The following is a 16,910-nucleotide window of genomic DNA, read 5'->3' as shown; positions in this document are numbered from 1 at the left end:
ATAGGGTTGACAGTGAGAACCTTTTTCCACGTATGGAATCAGCTATGACAAGGGGGCATAGCTTTAAATTAAGGGGGGGGGGGTAGATATAGGACTGATGTTAGGGGTAGGTTCTTCACTCAGCGAGTCGTAAGTTCATGGAATGCCCTGCCGGTAGCAGTGGTGGACTCTTCCTCTTTATGGGTATTTAAGCGGGCATTGGATAGGTATATGGAGGATAGTGGGTTAGTGTAGGTTAGGAGGGCTTTGATCGGCGCAACATCGAGGGCCAAAGGGCCTGTACTGCGCTGTATTGTTCTATGTTCTATGTTCTACGTTCTATGTCTCATCTAACCTTACATCACCTTCTCTGACCTGATTTGTCATATTCGTCTATGAGGCATGTCAGTGTTCTAGAGGACAGAGAAAGACTCTGGTCTATCGGGTCAGTGACATAAAGAAAGTTACCACCTAACTATTCTCGTATATTTTCCAGTGCTTGGTACAAAGTGTATCTGTAGTGGCATTGCAAATAAACCCAGTACATCTTAAATGCTATTTGGACTTCTCTGTCTCTCACCGTTACAGACAGTGAGGTTTAGTGCAACTGTTGCTCGATGATGACATCACCCACAGGAACACAGAGCAGTTGGGTCTGTGCAAACCAGAGATCGCCCACACATTGGAAAGGATGGCAGGGTTCTTGAGAGCGGGCACAGGAGATTTACTCATGGCTCAGGAATGGGGGATTTTAGTTGCAGGACATGAGAGTAAATAATGCACATTAAAAATATCCAAGTAAAAAAGATGGACTCTCCTTCTCAACCGCTCCGCTTGCCTGGGCTGTGGTCACCTTCAGATTATACGACCACCAGACATCCCTCCCTAGTGAGAGAACAGCCCTATGGTCCGGTAGGACAATGCTGACTTTACGTTTTACACAGTGATGCCACTGTGCCTCGGGGATGGGGAGAGAGAATGATGAACGTGGTGGATGGGTCACCACTCACGCACAGTGTTTTGTCCTGGAGAATGTTCACGTTCTTTAATATTGTTGGGGCTGCACTGATGCAGGCAAGTGGAGAACGTTCCAACACAATCTTGATGTGTGCCTTATAGAGAGCAAAAAGACATTGGGGAATCAGGGGTTTGGGGAAACTGAGATTGTTCTCTTTGGAGCAAAGGAACTAGAGGGGAGAGGTGAGAGGGGTTTACAAAATATATACATTAGGATGATCAACCTTACACCCAACATTTCATCATAAAAGGACACACATTGAAGATTTGGAGGAGATCTATTGAGAGAACTTTTACGCAGCAAATAGAAATGAGCTGGAACACAATGTGAATAACAAGGTCCTGATGAATTGAATAATTCTGTCAGAGTTTGGCATTACAACTACTGAGATTACTGTCTGAATGTACACCTGTAGTATCCTGTAATACAAGTTTATAAAATCCATCACTGTCAATTCAGATTGAATACGCACACCATCCCCTCCTCCTGGCCCAGGATGCCTGTACATACTACCCCTTGTGAAGGCCAGCAGTCAGTTCAGGGGGAAATCTATCTGGGTTTGTATGAGTTTCCACCTTGGGACTTCATGTGACTTTGACACATGGGCAGATCTTTGACACATGGGACAGAATGATCCAAGAGTCAGTGAGATGTAGAGAGCAGGATTTGCTTCCTTTTCTTTCTTTGCGTGCTGCCGCAGTGCCTCATCAAGAAGACAAGGGGGGTGAAAGACGCATGCAGCTTGCTGGGCAGGTTGTCTCCATTCTGTGGCGACTGAGATGGGAGGGAAGGGGCGAACGATTTGGGGGGAGGGGCTACGGAGATGGGTGGGGGAGGGGCGACCGAGATGGGGGAGTGGGGGAAGGGTGGATGCGACCAAGGCAGGAGGGAAGGGTCGACAGAGATGGGACAGGGGCTGCATCAAAGATGGGGGGCAAGGGGCAGCCGAGGTGGGAATGCAGGGGCGTCCGAGGTGGGTGGGAAAGTGCGACCGATGTGGGACAGTGGGGTGCGACAGAGACGGGTGAGATGGGGTGACAAGGATGAGACAGGGGGTGCATAGTGATGTGGGGAGGGCGAGAGAGATTTGGGAAAAGGGTCGACAGAAATGGGACGGGGTGGGGGGGATGGGTGACCGAGATGGGATGGGGGTCGAGGAGGCGACTGGGAAAGGGGGGGGTTAGAGGTAACGGAGATGTGATGGGGGTGGTGAGGGCGACCGAGATGGGAGGGAAGCGGCGACCGAGATGGGACGTGGTGGAGACAGAAATGGGAGGGAAGGGGCGACCAGATGGGTTGTGGGTAGGTGACCAAGATGTGAAGGAGCGGTTGGGGTGACAAAGATGGGACGGGAGGGAACGACCGAAACGGGGCAATGTGGCATCCGCATCGGGGGGGGAGGGAAGGGGCGACCGAGACTGGGGGGGAAGGGGCGACCAAGATGGGACAGTGGGGGGGGGCGACAGAGATGGCACAGTTGGGGGGCGACAGTGATGGCACAGTGGGGGGAGGCGACAGAGATGGTTCAGTGGGGGGGAAGGGGCGACAGAGATGCCACAGTGGGTGGGCAAGGGGCAAAAGAGTGGGAGCGAAGGGGCGACAGAAATGGGAGGGAAGGGGTGACAGAGATGGGAGGGAAGGGGCGACAGAGATAGGACGGGGAGGCGACAGAGATGGGAGGGAAGGGGCGACCGAGATGGGAGGGAAGGGGCGACTAATATGGGAGGGAATGGGCGACAGAATTGGGAGGGATGAGGCGACAGATGTGGGAAGAAGGTGCGACAGAGTTTGAAGGGAAAGGGCGACAGAGATGGGTGGGATGGGGGCGATAGCGAATGGGCGGGGGGGTCGACAGAGATGGGGAGAGCATAACAGAGATGGGACGGTGAGGCGACAGAGTGGGAGGGATGGGCCGACCGAGATGGGAGGGAAGTGGCGACAGAAGTGGGAAGGAAGGGGCGACAGAAGTTGGAGGGATGGGGCAACAGAGGTGGGAGGGAAGGAGTGACTGAGTTTGGAGGGAAGGGGCGACAGAGGTGGGAGGGAAGTGGCGAACAGAGGTGGGAAGAAAGTGCGACAGAGATGGAAGGGAAGGGGCGACAGAGATGGGAGGGATGGGGGCGACAAAGAATGGGCGGGGAGGCGACATAGATGGGGCGGAGTCGACCGAGATGGGGCGGGGGCGACAGAGATTGGACGGGGAGGCGACAGAGATGGACGGGAGGTGGAGGGGACAGGGGACGGGGGGGAGGGGACAGAGGGCAGTAGGGGGAGGCGACGGGGACGGGAGAGGTGAGGCGTCAGGGGACGGGAGGTAGGAGGCGACAGGGGACGGAGGGGGAGGCGACAGGGGACTGGGGAGGCGACACGGGATGGGAGGGGGATGCAAAAGGGGGCTGGGGAGGCGACAGGTGACAGGAGGGTGGAAGCGAGAGGGGATGGGAGGGGGAGGCGACGGGGGACGGGAGGGAGAGGCGACAGAGGACAGGAGGGGGAGGCGACAGAGAACTGGGGAGGCGACAGGGGATGGGAGGGGGAAGCGACTGGTGATGGGTGGGGGAGGCGACAGGGGACAGGAGGGGTGAGGCGACAGGGGACGTGAGGGAATGGGCAACAGCAGACGGGAGTGAAGGGGCTGCAGGGGATGGGAGAGTGGAGGCGACTGGGGATGGGACGGGGAGGCGACAGGAGACGAGAGGGGGGAGGCAACAGGGCACGGGAGGGGAGGCGATTGGGGATGGGAGGGGGAGGCGACTGGGGACGGGAGGGAGAGGCGACTGAGGATGGGAGGGGTAGGCGACAGAGAACTGGGGAGGCGACAGGGGATGGGAGGGGGAAGCGACTGGTGATGGGTGGGGGAGGCAACAGGGGATAGGAGGGGTGAGGCGACAGGGGACGTGGGGGAATGGGCAACAGGAGACGGGAGTGAAGGGGCGGCAGGGGACGGTAGAGGGGAGGCGACTGGGGATGGGAGGGGGAGACGACAGGAGATGAGAGGGGGGAGGAAACAGGGGACGGGAGGGGGAGGCGACTGGGGGTGGGAGGGGAGGCGACTGGGGACGGGAGGGGGAGGTGACTGGTGACAGAAGGGGTGGCAACAGGGGATGGGAGGGAGAGGCGAAAGGGGAATGGGGAGGCGACAGCGGATTGGAGGGAACGGGTGACGGGGACGGGAGGGGAAGGTGACGGGAGTGGGAGTTGACAGGGGACGGGAGGGGATAGGCGACAGGGGACAGGAGGGGGATGCAACAGGTGATGATTAGGGGAGGCGAAAGGGGACGGGAGGGGGTAGGCGACAGGGGACGGGAGGGAATGGGTGACAGGGGTAGGAGGGGGAGGTGAGAGGGGACGGAAGGGGCGAGGCGTCTGGCGACGGGAGCGGGGAGGCAACAGGGGACGGAAGGAGGTAGGCAACACGGGACGGGAGGGGGAGGTGACAGGGGATGGGACGGGGATGCAACAGGTGATGGTTGGGGGAGGTGAAAGGGGACGGAGGGGGAGGCGACAGGGGACGGGAGGGAATGGGTGAGAGGGGATGAGAGTGAATGGGCGACAGGGGATGGGAGGAGGAGGCAATAGGGAAGTGGATGAGGTAGACGACAGGGGACGGGAGGGGGAGGCAATAGGGGATGGGAGGGGGTAGGCGACTGTAGAAGGGAGGGGGACACGACAGGGGACGGGAGGGGAGAGGTGAAAGGGGATGGGAGGGGTAAGGTGACAGATGATGGGAGGGGGAGGCGACTGGGGACGGGGAGGCGACAGGGGATGGGAGGGGCGAAGTGACTGGGGAAGGGGGAGAGGGGACGGGGAGACAGGGAACAGGAGGGGGAGGCGACAGGGGACGGGAGGGGGAGGTGAGAGGGATGGGGGGGAGGCAACAGCGGACACGAGGACGAGGCGACTGGTGACCGGAGTTGGGAGGTGACTGGGGACGGGAAGGGGAGGCGATAGGGACGGGAGGAGGGAGGCAACAGGGGACATGAGGGGAGGTGACTGGGGGCCAGAGTGGGGAGGTGACTGGGGACAGGAGGGGGAGGTGACTGGGGACAGGAAGGGGAGGTGACTGGGGACGGGAGGGGGAGGTGACTGGGGATGGGAGGGGGAGGCGACTGGGGATGGGAGGGCGAGGTGACAGGGGGCAGGAGGGAAGGGGTGACAGTGGACAGGGAGGCGATAGGGGTCAACAGTAGAGGAGGGGCCACGTGGATGAGATGAGGAGGCGACAGGGGATGGGAGGGAAGGGGTGACGGGGACGGGGAGGGGACAGAAAACGTGATTGAGGGGGCGACAGGTGACAGGGGTGCGACAGAGGAGGGGATGTTGGGGGCAACAGGGGACGGGAGGGAAGGGGCGACCAAGATGGGACAGGTTTGGGGCGACTGAGATGGGACGGGAAAGGGGAGTGACCGAGATGGGAAGGGGTGTGGGGCGACCAAAATGGGACGGAAAGAGGGGTGACCGAGATGGGACAGTGGGTAGGGTGACTGAGATGGGACGGGGGTGGGTCAAACAAGATGGGATGGGAAGCGGGGTGAAAGAGATGTGACAGGGGTGGGTGGACCGAGATGGGATTGGCAGGGGCAACAGAGGTGGACGGTAAGGGGCGACTGAAGTGGGATGGCAGTTTGATAACGAAGTAACAGTGGAGCAATGGAAGTAGAGCTGGGAATTCTCAGTGTACATGTGAAACCTATACGGTGCTTTTGGACGATGTCACCTCCTGCCAGTATGGAGGTGAGATACAGGAGGTGCCAAGATTAGATCGTGGAGGGACACCAAATACAATGAATTCAGAAAGGAAAGGGAGAGTGGAAATGGAGTAGGATTCTTCAACGATAGCGAGGTTAAATATTAGTTTTTAGCAGAGTAGGAGAGAAGGGCATAACCAGAAAAGACAAACATAACAAGGAACAATATCTGTAAATTGGCGAGAGTGGGGGTGTGGGGGTGGGGGGGGGGCGTGGGGCGGTGACAAGCAGGAGGATGAGACAGAGATTTGGAATGTCTATGCTTTACCTAGACTATGGTAAAGGATCAAGATGAGCTCTAATAAGGATTGACAAGAGGCTAGAGGAAAATGCAAATTTAGGACTAAAATGAGAAGCACCCTTGTGAGGCAGTTTGGCTCGGTGGGCTGGTGGGAGGGGGGAAACGACAGAGGCAGCTGATTGGATTGTCTCAATCTTAGTGACAGAGAAACTCCATGTGCTCCTCACTCTTGTTGTTGGAGGGGAGGATGGAGAAGACAGGATAATGGACAGTGTTTTGGAAATAAAAAATAAACAAAACCTGTGATAGTAATACTAAAAATTAGTGAACAAACCTGCCGTATTTAACTTTTATCAGGAATATTAATATATACAGCTGAAGTCCAGGTTGCACTCCCACATCGGTCGAGGGTGGATCTGAAGTCAAGAAACAAATAACTGGAATGAAGCATCTACTGGTTGCCATGGAACCACTGGGATGTTTTTCTGCTATTGACAGTGTCCTTGAGGGAAAGAAACCTGACAGTGGCCCATCAAATCACTCATTGTATTAATCACTTCTCAGTCTCAACAAAGGAATGAAACTGGATGGACCACATTACATCTACCAATGCACTGGAAAGTACAACCACACAATCAGCCTTCTTGACGCTGCAACTTATGCCTCACTGTGGGCCAACAATAGCATCAGAACTGTACTCCAACCCAATCTGAAATCTCATGGCCTGGACATACAGTACTCCAGGTGTGGCGTCACCAACACCCACTTCAGCTGGAACATAACCTCTGTTTTTAAACACAATCCCATCAACAATGAAGGACAACATTTCATTTGCCTTCTGAATTGATTGTTGTACCTGGTGATCAAACTGCATGCAGAATGATACTCAGGTGCCTCTGCATAGCAAATGGTGCACCGTTTTAAAATTTAAGTAATGATATCTTTTTAATGCTACTCCAACCAGAGTATGACTTTGCATTTATGAATGTTCTGTTCCATTTGCCTGACCATTGCCCACTCACTCAATGAATCTATGTTCCAATACAAAGTTTCCCAGTCCTCCGCACGCTTTGTTCTGCTACTCATCTTAGTGTCATATACAAACTTTGACACACCCAACACCAAATCATCTGCATCAATTCTAAATAGTTGCAGTCCCAACACTGATCCCTGAGGCACACGACTCGTCACTGATTGCCAGTCAGAATAATACTAATTTAACCTCACACTTTGCTTCCTGTTAGTCAACCAATCTTCTATCCGTGCTTATACTCTGCCCCTAACGCCATGAACCCTTATATTATGCAACAGCCTCTTGCACAGCACCTTGTTGAAGGCCTTTTGAAAATCCAGGTACACCGCATCCACTGGGTCCCCGTTGTCCACTTTGCTCGAAATGTCTTCATAGAATTCCAAAAGATTTGTCAAGCATGACCTGCCGTTCATGAGCTCATGCGGTGTCTGTCCAATGGAAAAATTACTATCGCGATTCTCTGCTATTTCTTCATTTATAATAGGCCCAAGCATCTTTCCCACCACAGAGAATAATCTAAGTGGTGCATAATTCACCATCTTTTGTCCACCTCCTTTTTAAAACAGTGCCGTCACTTTTGCTGTTTCCCAATCTGCTGGGACTGCCACAGACACCAGTGAATTTTGGAAAAATACAGCCAGTGCATTTGCTATTCTCCGGCATCTCGTTTAGTACTCTGGGATGCATTCCATCAGCATCAGGAGACTTTTCTATCGTTAGTTCAATTACCTCCAACAGTCCAACACTGGTTGTTGTGTCATAATGATAGTTTCCAAATTCTCACCTTCCTTTGTCTCTTTGCTAATTACTGGCAAGATATTATTATACTCCGCTGTGATATCCCATAACTAGATGTTCCTTCTCATTTTCCAAAGGACCAACATTTACTTTAGCCACTCTTTTCTCGTTATATACATCTATATAAAGTTTTGCTCTCTGTCTCTATAGTTTGTGCTAGTTTATTTTCATCATGTTCTATCTTATGTTTCTTTATAGTTCTTCTGTGGCTTTTTGTTGAACTGTAATGTTTTCTCACTTCTAGTTTCATGCTGTTTTTGGTCACTTTGTATGCCTTCTCCTTCAATTTGAATGCTTTCCTTCGATTCCCATTGCAGAGTATGCTTTTTCTTATCGTCGTTCCTTTTCACTGAAATATACCTTTGCTGAGCATTTTGTAAAATGTCTTTGAAAATCTTCCTCTGCTTATCAACTGTCCCACCATAAAAACTTTGTTTCCAGTATACTTTATTCAGGTTCTCCCTCAAACTGTTGTAGTTTCCTGTGTTCAAGCACAGGACTTAGGTATTAGATTTTATCTTCCATTAGTATTCTAAATTCAACCATACAGTGATCACTTCTTCCAAGAGGATCCCTAACTCTGAGGTCATTAATTATTCCTGTCTCATTGCACAAGGCCAGATCTTGCATAGCTTGCTCCCTTGTAGTTCATTTTTATAGTACTCAAGAAATCCATCATGAATACACTAAATGATCTTCTCAAGGCTACCCTGGCTGAGCTGGTTCAACCAATCTACATGTAGATTAAAATCACCCATGATAATAACCATACCATTTTTACAGGCATTCGTTATTTCTTTGTTTATTGCCCATCCCAATGTGATGTCATTATTTGGTGGCCTACACACTACGCCTATCAGTGACTTTCTTGTTAGAATTTTGAATGCATCATTTCTGTTTCCACTAATGTACGGCAATAACAACAACTACTTGCATTGTATGGAATCTTTCACAAACGGCAAATCTCCTAAGGTGCTTGAATAAGGTGGATGATCAAAACATTGCTTAAAGATAATGATTTTAAAATACGGCTTAAAGGAGGATAGAGAAGGTTAGGGAGGCTATTGCACAGACTTCTGACCTTGACAGTTCCAATTGTGGAGTGATGCAGGTGGGGTGGGTTGGAAAGGGAACGTGCAAAGGGGAAATGGAGGGGCGCTGGCAGTGCATAAGGTCTTAAGGACAGAGGAGGTTCCAGACTCAGTCTGTCTGTCATAGAGAGTGTGGCTGCATCATGGAGTTTGAAGCACCGCAATGGGTCCATGCATGTCATGTTAGTCAAGGATATTATAACGGTGGCTGAGAGAATTTTAGTGAGGACTTGTCTAATGAGGTAGTCTCGCTTGAGGTTAGAAACAGGAGAGGAGAGGTCACACTGCTTGGAGTTTTTTTTTATAGGCGTCCACAGAGTTGCAGGGAGGTGGAAGAGACGATTAGCAAAATTATTCTGGGGAGGAGTGAAAGGAACAGGGTAGTCATTATGGGGGCTTAAACTTTCCCAACATTGACTCGAAATGCTATAACTCAAGTACGTGGGATGGATCAGTTTTTGTCCAATGTGTACAGGAGGGTTTCTTGACACTGTATGTCGAAGGGCCGACAAGAGTGGAGGCCACATTGGATCTGGTGATTGGTAGTGAACCAGGTCAGATGTTTGATTTACTTGTAGGTGAGCACTTTGGAGAGAGTGGCCACAATTCAGTTACGTTTAGTTTCGCGATAGAAAGGGATAAGTCCATGCCATAGATTAAGAGTTATCGCTGGGGCAGTGCCAATTAAAATGCGATTAGGCAGGAATTAGGATGCATAGAATGGGGAAGAAAAATGCAGGGGGTGCAGACAATGGAAATATGGAGCGGGTTTAAGGAACAGATATTGCATGTCATTGATAGGTAAGTCCCTGTCAGACAGGGAGGAAGTCATAAGGTAAGGGAAGCGAGGTTAACAAAAGAAATTGCATCTCTTCTTATGAAGAAGATGGAGGCTTGTGTGTTGATGAGGCAAGATGGTTCAGATGAGGCGATTGAGAGTTACAGATCAGCGAGGAAGGATTTAAAGAGAGAGTTAAGATGAACAAAGAGAGGACACGAGCAGTCTTTAACAAATAGAATAAAAGAGGACCCTGAAGCTTTCGATAGGTATGTGAGGAATAAAAGGATGATTAGGGTAGGAATAGGGGAAAACAAAGACAGAAGCGGGAGGTTGATTGTGGAGATTGGAGAGGTGCTATAAAGAACATTTCTCATCGGGACAGGTTTAGAATCTGGAGGTTGCAGAGACAATGAGCTGTGTCGGGGCAGAAGATGGTTACAGAATCAGGGGCACTATCGGGCCTAGAGGATGTTACACGGTTGGTTAGGCATTGGATTAGGTTACACAACAGGGAAAATTGTAGAGACTGGAGCAAAGAAAAGAGGTGGGCAGGGTTGTCGGTGATGGAGAACGTTGGAGACATAATGAACACTGTAATGGCTGGAGTTTATGGAGATACTGCGACCTGTCAGGGCAGGAGAAGGTCATTAACGCTGATTGTTGCATGGATTCGAGGAGATTGCAAAGATTTGGTTTCTATGGATCAGAGTAGTTGCAGAGAAGGGGAGAGCTGTAAAGACTTGAGAGATATTTTATAGAGAGGAAAAGTTATCGTGGCTGGTGGATTCCAGGGTAAGAAAGTTTATATGGCCTATATGGGTTACAGAGATAAGGAGGGTGACATTGACTGATGGAGGTTGCAGAGATTAGAATGTATCACATAGGTTCGACGAGGTTACAAAGACAGGCTATTTATGGATTTGGAGGACTCTCAAAACACTACACTGAATAGCACAGACGTCTCATGGCACAGAAGGGTGGCATATTGCCAAACATGGTTACACAAGCTATTCAACTGAACTCTTTGCTTAGTAATGATCTTCTCCTTCATTCACATCCTCACAGTTGTTTTGTATCAAAAATCATCCAATCGCCTCCTGAATGTTTCAGTCAAACATGCAGCTACAACGCATCTAAGTACATCCTAACTCCTTGCGGAGATCTTTTTCCAGGAAGAAATCCTCTTTCTAATTTCGATGCAGCCTTCCTCCATCTTTTAACATGCTCATTATGAGGGGCCCACAGGAAAATTCTGAGACAGTTGTATGGTGACTCTCAGTTTTCCCATAGTTCCGCTCTGCTCTACCATCTCCCCTCTGAACCGCCAGCATTCCTCCTGGTTCCCAACTCGATTATCCATCTGATGCGAAATCTATTGTTCTTCACTGTCACCGAGGGAACATTGGGATTTTTTATCCTTCTTTTCCTATTTGAGGGACCATTCCTCGACTGGATCCAAGCCATCTCCTCTTTGCAGGGAGCCCATGGTTCACTTTATGTTTTTCTGACCAAATCGGCGTTCCAGTCAAACCTTCCCAGCTTCATTCTTGCCCCATTGAAGGCTGCCTTCATTCAACTAATGTTTCTCACTCTCAACTATTGCATATCATTCTCTACTATCATCCTAAACTTTATAATAAAGTGTACAGTCTGACTCAAAATCTTCCCCTACTGACAATAGATCAACTTTCCCCTCCTTTTCCAAGGATCAGGTGTAACAGTACATCGTCTCTTGAGCTGGACACATACTCCTGCAGTGAGCATTCCTCCATGTAAGCCAGGAATACTCTCTTCTTGTGACCCTGAAACAAAAATAACGCAGTCAATATCTGGATAAATTAAGTTTCTCATTATAACTAATCTGTAGTATTGTCATCGCTCTCAAATGCACCTGCATATTTATTCTCTCCATCATTTCTTTGGTTGCTGGCCGACAGACTAAACCTCACAGTGTAATTGTACACTTTTTGTTCTGTAGCTCCAGCCAATTTCATTCTGTCCTTGGACGGAACCTCTTTCTCTTGGACTCCTTTATTAACGCTACTCTAAACCTGTACTTCGACCTTCATCCTTTCCCTTCCCTTCTACAATTTTGGAATCCTTTATCCCAGTAATATTTAACACCCATTCCTGCCATTCTTTCAGCCAGATTTCCACACACCAATCTGCATCTGCAACTCCCCAAACTCCGAGTATTCATGTCCATGCAGAGGACCTCAGATTAAGGCTTCCTTTTTTTTTACTCCATCTTCCCGTAATAAATGTGTTGTTGTAAATTAGTACCAACTGCATCTCCCATTATATTGAGAATCCTAGTAGTCTCCTCTACTATTCCTTTTTGAATCCCATACACACGTCAAGTTATTTTCAATCTCTCCCACACAGCCCATAGGAAATTCCGTCCCAGCTCTATCATGTTAGCCCATCCAGCTTGTACAGTTGCTGCCTTCCGCAGAACCAGTCCCAGTGTCCCAGGAATCTGAACCCCTCCCTGCTGCAACATCGTTCCAGTCACACACTCACCTACCAAAGTCTCCGAGTTCTGTTCTCACTTGTACACGACACTGGGAGTATTCCATGGATTGCCACATCTGAGGTCCTGCTTGCTAACCATCCACCTAGCTCCCTAAATTCTGATTCCCAGACCACTTCACACTTCCTACCCAGGTCATCCCTTCCAACATGGACATTAACTTTGCTCACTGGCCCCCAGATGAATGTCCTGCAGACACATTGACATTCTTAACCCCTCTATTCTGTAATTACAGAAACACTGACACCCTCTTCAACATCCTGACTCCCCTGTGATTATTGCTCCTCGTTCCTTCTCCCTCCCCTCCTGTACAGTCAGGCTGCTTGTGGTACCATAGACATGGCTCTGACTGTCCTTCCCTGAGCAGCCAGCACCTTCATCACCTTCCAAACAGGGAAACTGAATTGGGAGGGAGACATCAGGCTATACCTGGATTCCCTGACGGTTTCTCTTCGATTGCCTAATGCCCCATTACCTTCCTTATTCTAAGCTGTCATGTCTGCAGGGTTATTTGTTCTGTGTGTGTGCGCTATCCCCCTCACTCTCAGCATCACAGAGTCTCGAGTCACTGTCTGATCTCCAAGACCCAGTGTTCATCTCGGACACCAGCAGGGGCTATGACTTCCCAATGTAACAGAGCACATTTTCCATCTTTCAAACATATCATGTCGAAAAATGCAAGATGTCTAGAGTAACTTACTTAATTACTTAGAAAGAAGTTAACAACCGGGACAAAACAATATGGTAAAGTCCCTTATTCATCTGTGGCTTACTGAGGGCAATTTATTATACTGGCTCAGAATCTCGCATCTCCCTCATATTTCTGAGTTCAATCCTTACTTTAGAAGTTTAAAAAATAAATTCGACGTCTTACAGCAATTAACTGACAGTCAATAATAACGATTTATTATCAGCCAATGAACTTACAGCATTTTCTGTGATGGCTCTTGCACTTCTTTCAAACTCAGTGCAGGCAGGTCCCAGCAGCAGAAGGTTATCTCCGTAACTCCCAGGTACGTGTAATCCCCCAGCTTCCACTCCACTCTGCTCTCTCACAGGGCCACCATCTCTGTGGCTACCACGAAGGTGTAATCCTCCAGCTCCCACTCCACTCTGCTCCCTCACAAGGTCACCGTCTCTGTGACGCCCATTTATGTGTAATGCTCGAGCTCCGACTCCACTCTGTTCCCTCACAGGGTCACCATCTCTGTGACTCCCAGGTGCGTGTAATCCTCCAGCTCCCACTCTACGCTGCTCCCTCACAGGGTCACCGTCTCTGTGACTCCCAGGCACGACTAGGCTTCGATCCTCAGAGCTGATTTATATCCTCCCACTTTGGTGCAGTTACCTCCGAGGTGTGGGTGAGCCTCTAGCTCCTGCTCCAAGTTGTACCCTCACATGGTCACTCCCACTGTGACTCGGTGCTGATTTCGAGCCTCCAGCTCTGCTGTTTCTCCAACTCCAAGTGCCAGTTCGCCTTGATCCTCGCTACTGATTAATATCCTCCTGCTCTGTGCTGCTCTCTCTCAGGTTCTCTCCCCTTGTGACTCCGAGGTAATGGTAGACCTCAAGCCTCAGTTGACATTTATAACATCCCATTCCGCACTGGTGTCTTACAGGATTGATGTTGTGCCTGGAAGACAGTGGAAAAAAGGAGGATTAGAGGGGCCAGAGGATGTTACAGTGATTGAATGAGCTGTATGGGATGGAACAGGTTATCTGGGAGCTAGGCAGACATGCAGCAAATAACAAAGTTTACTTGAAGATACAGTGAGAGCTTAAGATACTGAAGGCGGCAAAGGAAATAGAGAGATGGTGGCTTGTTCATGATGGAGCTTTGTAGAGACTTAAAGCCTTTTTCTGAGCTGCTTATAGAGATGTGTAGACTTCAAAAAATGCAAATTGACAGCCAGCAAGTATTGTATGGTACTGAAGACTTGCACTAACTAGGGGGAATATAAACTTTTGGAGCACTGGTGGTGTTCAAGGACCCCCAGGACATGAGGAGGTGCAGAGAATGGGAGCATTCCATATATTGGGATCGGAGGGGATGGAAGTCCTGAGATGGATAAGGTGGATGAAAAGTGCCAATTTAGCACATGCAACCATTGTAATTATAGAGATTTTGGGAAGGGAACCTGTGCTGTCATTGATTACAGTTAGATGGAGAATTACAGAAACTGAAGGGGTTACAAATTTAAAAAGGGAGAGATTTCAGGTGATCAGAAGTTTAAACAAGAATAAATAAATTTTAGAGATCTCTAGCACAGATGGGAATGGAGGAGGCGAGATATTGTGAGGAACTATAAGAGTTATAAATCTGGTAGCACGGCAGATATAAAAGGGAGAGCTGCATTGTCTGTATGCAGTTACAGACATGAGGAGTGTTATAACGCCTGCTGGAGGGGACACAGATAACAACAGTTCCAACAGTGGCTGAGGAAGGCAGCTCACAACCACCTTTTCAGGGACAACTCCAAATCAACAATAAATGCTGGCTCAGCCAACAAAGCTCATGTTAATGAATTAATGAAGGAATAAAAGATCTACAAGTAGCACTGAGGTCAATCATGATGGCTCTTTCAACAGCACTTCACAAACCCGGAACCCCTATAAACAGGAAGTATATTAGCTCCAGGTGCACGGGAACATCAGCATTTCCAAGGTGCCCTCCAAGCCACATTCCATCCTCCCAGCACTGTGTCTGCCCCTACACCCAAAGGACTCCAGTGAGTCGGGAAGGCAGCTCCCCACCACTTTATCCAGGGAATTACAGATGGGAAGGTAATGGTGTACTCTGCTATTTACAGCCAGACAGAAAAATAATTCCAGCAGTGGGTGTGAAATGAAATTACGGTTTCAGAACAACATGCTGAACATGGATAGAGGATTTGTCTGATTGGCACAAGGCAGAGAGTGTGAAGAAAGGGGTCTTTTTCACGATGGGAACTGGTGATGGGGGAAGCTCCACAGGGGTCAGTGTTGGGACTACACGCTACACATAGAGTCATAGAGAGATGTACAGCATGGAAACAGACCCTTCGGTCCAACCTGTCCATGCCAATCAGATATCCCAACCCAATCTTGTCCCACCGGCCTGCGCCCAGCCCATATCCCTCCAAACCCTTCCTATTCATATATCCATCCAAAAGCTTCTTAAATGTTGCAATTGTACCAGCCTCTACCACATCCTCTGGCAGCTCATCCCATAAACGCACCACCCTCTGCGTAAAAAAGTTGACCCTTAGTTGTCTTTTACATTTTTCCATCTCACTCTAAACATATGTCCTCTAGTTCTGGACACCCCGACCCCAGGGAAAAGTCTTTGCCTATTTATCCTATCCATGCAGTCATACTTTTGTAAACCTCTATAAGGTCACCCCTCAGCCTCCGACGCTCCAGAGAAAGCAGCCCCAGTCTGTTCAGCCTCTCCCTGTCCCTCAGATCTGCCAACCCTAGCAACATCCTTCTAAATCTTTTCTCAACAATTCAAGTTTCACAACATCTTTCCGATAGGAAGGTGACCAGAATTGCATGCAATATTCCAACAATGGCCTAACTAATGTCCTGTACAGCCGCAACATGACCTCCCAACGCCTGTACTCAATACTCTGACCAATAAAGGAAAGCACATCGAACGCCTTCTTCACTATCCTATCTACCTGCGACTCCACTTTCAAGGAGCTATGAATCTTCACTCCAAGGTCTCTATGTTCAGCAACACTCCCTAGGACCTTACCATTAAGTGTTGTGGGAAAGGCTTCCAAAAGGATAATAAGAGGTAAGAGGTAAAAATTATAATCATATAGCAAGCAACAATTTGATTTCAGATAGTTAACATGGTTTCCTCAAGGGAAGGTCATTGAGTTTTTTGAGAAAATGACCAAGCATGTAGATGAGGGTAGGACAGTTGACGTGGTGTACATGGATTTCAGTAAAGCCTTTGATAAGGTTCCACATGGTAGGCTCTTGGAGAAAATGCAGAGACATGGAATTGAGGGTGATTTAGCAGTTTGGATTAGAAACTGGCTTTCTGAAAGAAGGCAGCGAGTGGTGGTTGACTGAAAATATTCAACTGGAGTCTACTTACTAGTGATGTGCCACGAGGATCTCTTTTTATAAATGACTTAGATGCAGGCATAGGTGGATGGATTAGTAAATTTGCTGAAGACACTAAATTCATGAGTAGTGGACAGTGTGGGAGAATGTTGCAGGTTGCAGGGGGACTTGGAAAAACTGCAGAGTTGGGTGAGATGCGGCAAATGGAGTTCAATGCAGCTAAATGTGAGGTGATGTACTTTGGGAAGAATAACAGGAAGGCTGAGTACTTGGTCAACAGAAAGATTCTTGTTAGCGTGGATGTGCAGAGGGATCTTGGAGTCCATGCACATAGATCCCCGAAAGTGGCCACCCAGGTGGATAGTGCTCTTAAGAAGGCATATGGTGTGTTAGGTTTCATTCGTCGTGGGCTGAAAATGTGTTGTTGGAAAAGCGCGGCAGGTCAGGCAGCATCCAAGGAACAGGAGAATCGACGTTTCGGGCATAAGCCCTTCTTCAGGAATCGTAGAGGGATTGAGTTCCGGGGCCACAATATCATGCTGCAAATATACAAAATGATGGTGCGGTTATACTTGGAATATTGTGTGTAGTTCTGGTGCCCAAATGGAAGCATTGGAAAAGGTGCAGAG

Source organism: Chiloscyllium punctatum, chromosome 21, assembly GCF_047496795.1.
Source record: "Chiloscyllium punctatum isolate Juve2018m chromosome 21, sChiPun1.3, whole genome shotgun sequence".
NCBI lineage: Eukaryota > Metazoa > Chordata > Chondrichthyes > Orectolobiformes > Hemiscylliidae > Chiloscyllium > Chiloscyllium punctatum.
Note: the sequence above shows the minus strand (reverse complement) of the source record.